The sequence below is a fragment of the Megascapheus bottae genome, chromosome 2 (assembly GCF_031878675.1).
Source record: "Megascapheus bottae isolate mThoBot1 chromosome 2, mThoBot2.hap1, whole genome shotgun sequence".
In the NCBI taxonomy this organism is placed as follows: domain Eukaryota; kingdom Metazoa; phylum Chordata; class Mammalia; order Rodentia; family Geomyidae; genus Megascapheus; species Megascapheus bottae.
In genome coordinates, this window is record NC_143510.1 from 54,996,224 (window position 1) to 55,003,390 (window position 7,167).

A 7,167-nucleotide genomic window follows, 5' to 3' on the forward strand; every position below is an offset into this window, starting at 1 on the left:
GGTTAACCTTGAATTCTACAAATAACTTGGCTCTTATATATTTTTGATTATATGAAGTTTGCCTTTTGAAATTTTAATTAGCTCTCTTACATAATAACTCCTTTTTCACTGAAAAACAAATTTTTCTACTTTTTTTTTTTTTTTTAGAAATTTGGACTTTTAAGATGCTGATGACACCAATGGTATGTGGAAAGATAAAACATTCAGTTAAATATGTTCAAGAATAGCTATCAGTAATGCATTTTCTATGCTACTCTGATTTTTTGTAATTATAATTATACACGCATATATAATAAATTTAAACAAAAGTCCCCATTTTCATGAAGTTACCCTTTATTGGATTAAGTACTATTTCCAACGATAATTTTTCTAGTCTTAATTTTGGTGCAAAAATTTAATATGATTATATTTGTTGAAATTATTTTAATTAGGGGGTGGGGGACATTATTTTTGTTTACTTTCCTCACATTTTGTGATACTTTATTTAATATATGTCCTGTAAATGACAGCTAAAAGAATTGTTCTTTAATTTAAACCACACATTTTTAATATAAATTGATTATGCATTTCATACATGCACAATTTTAAAATAGCAGATACATATTTTGTCACGTAGTCCTTTGCCACCTATTTTTATTTACACTCTTCTATTTTGTTCCTTTTCTACTTTTGCTTTTTTTTCTTACTATTTTCCACTCCTTCAGAGAATGTGGTGTTTTGCAAAGTGGCTCCCTTCCAATTTTCAAAAGTTATGTTTAGTCTCTGTTCAGCTCATTTTTATACAGTTGAGTAAAATAATATAAGCAAGTATCTTTATTGAAGATATGATGTTTGGTAATTTTAACTTTCTTCTGTCTCTCCCGCACACTTCTTTCCAAAAATAACAGAGTTTTAGACTCACATATTGTAGAAATTATGCCATACTCGAATCTTTACATTGAACAATATTTTTTTACCTGAATAGAATCCCATTACTGCTTTAGCACTCAGCTCGGCTGTCACCTCTCTATCCTCTTGCCTTTAATAGAATCTCAGGTTTCCTTCTCTGTGTTTAGATCATTCCTTCCGCTTTGCTTCTTCTACATGTGATTCCCACCCCCCCATCCCTACCCCCATCCCCCAAAGCTAGGATCTTCCCATTGGCATCCTAATGATTACTTTAGATACATGTCTTCTGATTGATGGTGAATTTCCTACTAATGACAGCCTCTAGTTCTGCATTTAAAGATGTATTATAATGCATAATAAATACTGGGAGCTTACTAACAATTAGAAAGTGAATACAGAATGTCTATATTAAATATGTCATTTTATTTTGAAAATCCTATATGGATGCTATTATCTTGATACAGTGAGAAAGGGAATATGAAATGAAGTTTCTGTGTCCCTTTTCACAGTTTCCGAAGTCTTTTTCAGTTAGTGGAACCCTATGAAACAATGATATGAATATTATTTGTTGACTGTAAAGGCATAGAGCCTGGAAGATACATGCAAAGAACATTCACGCCCTCAATGGCATGTTTGATTTTTAGTAAACAGCTACCATGTACCATAATATGCTTTCTCAGTGACAGAAAGAATTTGATTCTGAGATGTTATCATGAAACCAGGAGATTGGTATAAGACTGATAAGGCTAAAGTGTTGGTAAATGGTTATTAAGTTTCGGAAGGTCAACTCCTCAAAAATATGTGAGTGGTACACACTCTTTAATCTCTGCCCTGAGATGTTGCCAATAAAAGATCATCTTCAGTTTGGATGTGACTCCATTTTGTTTAAAACATATTTGTTATATTTTAGGTACAAGACCCATTGCTGGCACTGTGGGAGACTCCCATAAATTTAAACAATTATCAGGAGTTGTATATTGTTGGATATAGGTCACAGAACTTGGGTCTCTGATTGATACTGATGTGCATTACAAATGTGCATTAATTCATATATATATGTTGATTTGAATGGAAGCCTTACCTTTTATCCTCCATAGGAGATGGGGTTTAGAGGAAGAGGACTGCCAAAAGTCAGACTTGAGTTCATTGAGTTAAGTTCATTTTCTAACTGAGCTGTTAAACAAGTGAGATGTTTTCTAAGCAAACCAAGCATGACACTGTGTCTTTTAATGCCCCGGGCTCTGGTTTCAAACGCAGTGCAGCTGCTTCTTCTGTCTCTTCATGGAGATCAAGAATTCCCTTCCTATGGTAATTAGTGTCACTGAGACCATTCAAGCACACTATTTGGGGATTATGTCCTATTTCACTCCTAAGGAAACCCAATTCATTGATTTCTAGTGTGTCAAAATCGGTAGGATATTTTCCTAAGGATAATCTGATTGCAAATGTAAATAACCTATCTCATTATTTGCAGTTCCAAATATTTCATTTAAACAATATCCATAGGCATGTGGGTATAGGAGTTTAGGCTAATGGCAAAAGTTCTCATTTGTTCTCACAATGTATTTATCATGTACTATATCAGAAAGGAAAAAAGTAAAAAAGAAATAAAGAAAAAACAAAGAAAGAAAGAGAGAAAGAAAGAAAAGTGTCCTCCGAATAAGTTTGTGAGAGAACCAAGTTTTCTTATTCACACCTTTCCAAATTCCCAATTAACTTTTGTGGTGTCAGTTGCCTGGGCTTCCCTTCCCCACTCCTCCCTACCAAAGTGTAAGGCTTTGAAATTCTACTCCTCTGCAAGAAGGCGGGGAGACCCTTTCTTACAAGCTTCCTTAGGGAGATGAAACAGACTTCTCTTTCTCTTTGTTCACCTACTGAAGCTGGAATTTACAGAGGGGCACTGGGGTTTTCACAGTCCTTGCCTGCTTTAAAAATTCCCCAACTTATACCTTCTGATGTCAGATGGAAACTTTTCCCTTTTATAATTAAAGCCTATGAGAAGGTTTCCAATCGCCCTGCTAATGGCATATGAAATGTAGAAAGATCATTTACCAACTTGTTTGTTTCTCCCTAATAGCAAGCTGCAGTGGCTATCTCTCCTTTACAGGAAACATTTAAAACTATGTGTGCCTATGTGCTGGGCAAGAGTGAGTCTCTGTTGTTCTGAACTCAAAGGCTAAAGTTCCCTGAGGAGAGAGATCACCTGGCTTGCCTTCCAATCCCTGATCTTTAATGAAGAACTTAGACATCTGAGCTGATGTTGAAGACATTCAGTTTTGCCTAAGTTTATGAAGGAATAAAGTGGATGAGAGGAATAGTCGATTTTATGTTAGATTCCTTCTTCATTCTTGAATTATGTTTTTGTATAAGAAATGACTTTCCTATTTAATAGCAATGTATTTCTCTGTGGATAAAAGAATATCTATGTTTGTAAAATTGTATATGGGATTTAGAAATCACATGTGCATGCTTTAACGATTACATAAAAATTCTAACCTTTTCCTTCTGGCTTGGGATGGAGTCAGTCACAGGGGCTGGATTTGCTTTTTCATGTGGAGTAACTCAAGCAGAATGTCAAGAACATAAGACTATGCCCATGGTGGGCAGTCAACTTTGGGAAACAAAGCAGAAAGGTGTGACTCCTAAAATGCCACAGTCTTGAGAGAGTTTTCTTATATATTGATATGGGTGGAGAGAACTTAGGCAAGGCTTGATAGACTCTCTGAGTTGGGGAGAGCGTAGAGAGGGTTAAAACAAAACAAAACAAAACCAAAAAAAACCCAGAGGTCAAGGAGAGGAGGATTTCCTGGGGAGGAAAATGTTTGGAGACTTGAGGAGAATCCCGTTTGAGCAGCAGGCAGAGGACTGGATAGGTATGCACAGAAGGGAAATATGCGGCTGAGGAAGAAGGAAAGATTTGATAGACAGAGATTAGAGTGTTGGATATAATAGATGGCAAATCGCATGGGTCCCATCATGGTGCTTGCTTTTCCCATCATGCCGCAGGCTCCTGCTCTTCTACCAGTAATTCTGTGAGTTCTTGCTCAAACACTGCTTCCTAATTGGTCCCAGCTCAACCAATGAGGAGAACCAAGGTTGTGCATGCACAAACCATCAAGGAATTGGCCCAAAACTCAGGAGAGAAAACATAGGAGAAGCACCCTATCATAAAACTGTCCTTGAAGAGGACTTCATTCGATTTCTCTTTGGGCCCCTCTGTGGATGGAGAGGCTCTACTTTTATTTTTCTCCCCTTTCAAGTAAACTTACTCTGTTTACTTTAAACACATTCCTGCTTTTATAATTCTTTAATGGGAGAGAAATTAATTCATTCCCCTATTCGGTATCAGAATCATTTAAGAGTATCAGTGAGAATAGTGGCTGACACTCACACAAGGTTGTGAATGGTGCCTGCCAGACTTTAGACCCTATCAAGCCACATTCAGTACAGAGCTCAGAAGGGTCTCACTTTGTTAATCTTAGATTAAATGCTGTCTAAGTCTGACCTAAAAAGAAAGACTCAAGAGGGCCAAATGGCTTTTATGTTATTTAACTGAATACTAGAACAAAATGTAACACTGAAAACAAAAATACATTGTAACTTACACAGCAAAATTAAAACTGTCTGGTATCAGTCAAAGACTTCCAGAAAGAAACAAGAAAGGTTATGAGAAAAATCAATCATCAGCCCAAGGAATGGAATGGAAACATGTATTCAATATGCTTGGAATTAAAAAAAAATAGATGATATTATTCAATCCAGCATTTCAAACCTAAATGGGTGCCAGTGGCTCATGTCTGAAATCATAGCTATTCAGAAGTCTGTGTTCTAAGGATTGTGGTTCAAAGCTAGTCAGGCAGGACACCTTTGAGACTCTTATCTCCAGTTAATCACAGAAAAGACTGGAGGTGGAGCTGTGGGTCAAATTGCAGAGCCCTACTCTTGAACAAAAGGAGCTCAGGGACAATGCCCAGGTCCAGAGTTCAAGCCCCAAGACTGGCAAACAACAATAACAGCAACACTGACAAAATGAAACCTTCAAACCTTTCAAGAGCTTAGAAGACAATTTCTGTAACTTTGAATTAGGCAAAGAATTCTTAGATATGATACAAAGTAAATCCCATATAAGAAAATACTGATAAAGTGGTTTCATTAAAAAATGCTGGTCTTTGATATTGTTTTGGAAATGAATAAAATGAATGAATGGGCTATATGGAAAATATTTTTACCAAACTTGTATATCAGTTATATGAAAGAAATGTCAATAATCAGTTATAAGGACAAATAATAATAAAAGTAAGCAAACCTTTTGAAGCCATCCTTCAAAGGAAAAATAAATTTAGGTGACTAAGAAAGAGAACATAAGACACTTAACATCATTAGCTGTTAGTGAAATACAATTCAAAATCACAATAATATCAGAGTACAAGCCTATTAAAATAGCCTAAATTCAAAAGTTAGCACAAGAATGGGCACAGGGCTCTTAATGTCTGAAATCAAATGTTTGGGACTTTTGGTTGATACAACAAACTCTAGGCAAAAAGGAAGACTGTGGAAAAAGAGGGTAAACCTAGGCAGTAAACATATATACAATGTAAAAACAAGTTAAAACATTAATAAGCTTGTACTGAATTTAGAAAAAAATCTGTAGTCAATATAGAATGTTTTTTTCTAAATACATGAGCATTCTTGTTCTATCATTGTTGTGCAACTTTCAGACACAATAGTCACTTCAAAAGAGTGATCATTAGAGTGGTTTAAATTCCAGAGTCTCAAACTTAAAAATCAAAGGACAAATTTGGTAATGGGTAAACTTATGTGAGCCAGAGGGAGAAATTACTCTCTATCTGGCTTGGTGGATCATCATTTTTAGCAGCAGAAAAAATTCCTAAATTTATATTTAAGAAACCAATGATCAACAGTTCTTTCTTTGTGTATGTTGAATATTGAAATAGTCTAATTATCTAGGTTTGCTTAAATCACCCTTATGACAAATGAGTCTTTGGTCAGCCATGGCAGCAAAAGTCAATTCTGTTCACTTATTATCATTGCTCTAGGCGACATATATGTATATATATATATATATATATATATGTGCTATGATTCTCTGAAAGTTATTTGGTAGATGGAGGAGTGGATTTATATTGAGGATGTTTTCCTCTTACGTATGTTTTCAGTGTTTCAGTTTTGTTGACTTAGGGCAGCCAGTGTAACTGCTGCTTTTTTTTCTTTTGTTGTTCATCTAAGTAAACTTTCACAATTGTACAACAAGGAGATCACAGAACACATCTTCAAAGCTAATTAAATCAGCATGATGAGCTCTTACAGCTGCTAGCTTGGTGTTAATGGCTTTCCAGAGCATAAACCAAATGTGTGGCTTTGAGAAAACAAGCCTTTCCTGCCTTTTTCCACCACCATGTCTTTCCCTCCTCTGCTTTACTTATGTACCATTGGGTCTCTTCCCATCTTTTCTCTCTATTGTTGTGCACATACTACACATTTCTAAAACCACGGATTGGGAAGACAGACATTTTCTCTCCTGACAACTTGTTTTATGTAGTTGGACACAATATTAAAGGTCATAGTAGGTTTTTTAGTGCTAAAAATAAAGCTGAAAAACTCCGTGTGTGTGTGTGTGTGTGTGTGTGTGTGTGTGTGTGTGTGTGTGTAGTGTGCAAATACTGGGGCTTGAACTCTGGACTCAGGGTCTGGATGCTATCCCTCTGTTTTTTCACTCAAGGTTGGCTGACACTCTACCACTTGAACTTCAGCTCCACTTGTGCCTTTTAACTGCTTAAGTGGAGGTAAGAGTCTCATTGCCTGGATGGTTTCAAAATATGATCCTCTTATCTCAGCCTCCTAAGTAGCTAAGATCACAAGTATGAGTGACTACTGCTTGGCTAAGAGTATGATTTTTTTTTTTGCCAGTCTTGGGCTTAAGCTCAGGGCCTGAGGACTGTCCTTGGATTTTTCTCAAGGCTAGAACTCTACCACTTGAGCCTCAGCACCACTTCTGGCTTTTTCTAAGTATGGGGTACCAAGGAATCGAACCCGGGTCTTCCTGCATGCTAGGCAAGCACTCTACCACTAGGCCAAACTCCTGGCCCAAGCATGATCTTTTTTATAATACTATAATTTTAATTTTCTGTATCAGTTATTTATTGCCAAATCCCTAGTGATTATTTTATTATTAGTCCAGAGTCATCCTAAGAGGCATTCCAATCTGCAATATAAATAGCAAACTAAAGTAACAAAAAGGGAATAACTTCAGGGCAGAAG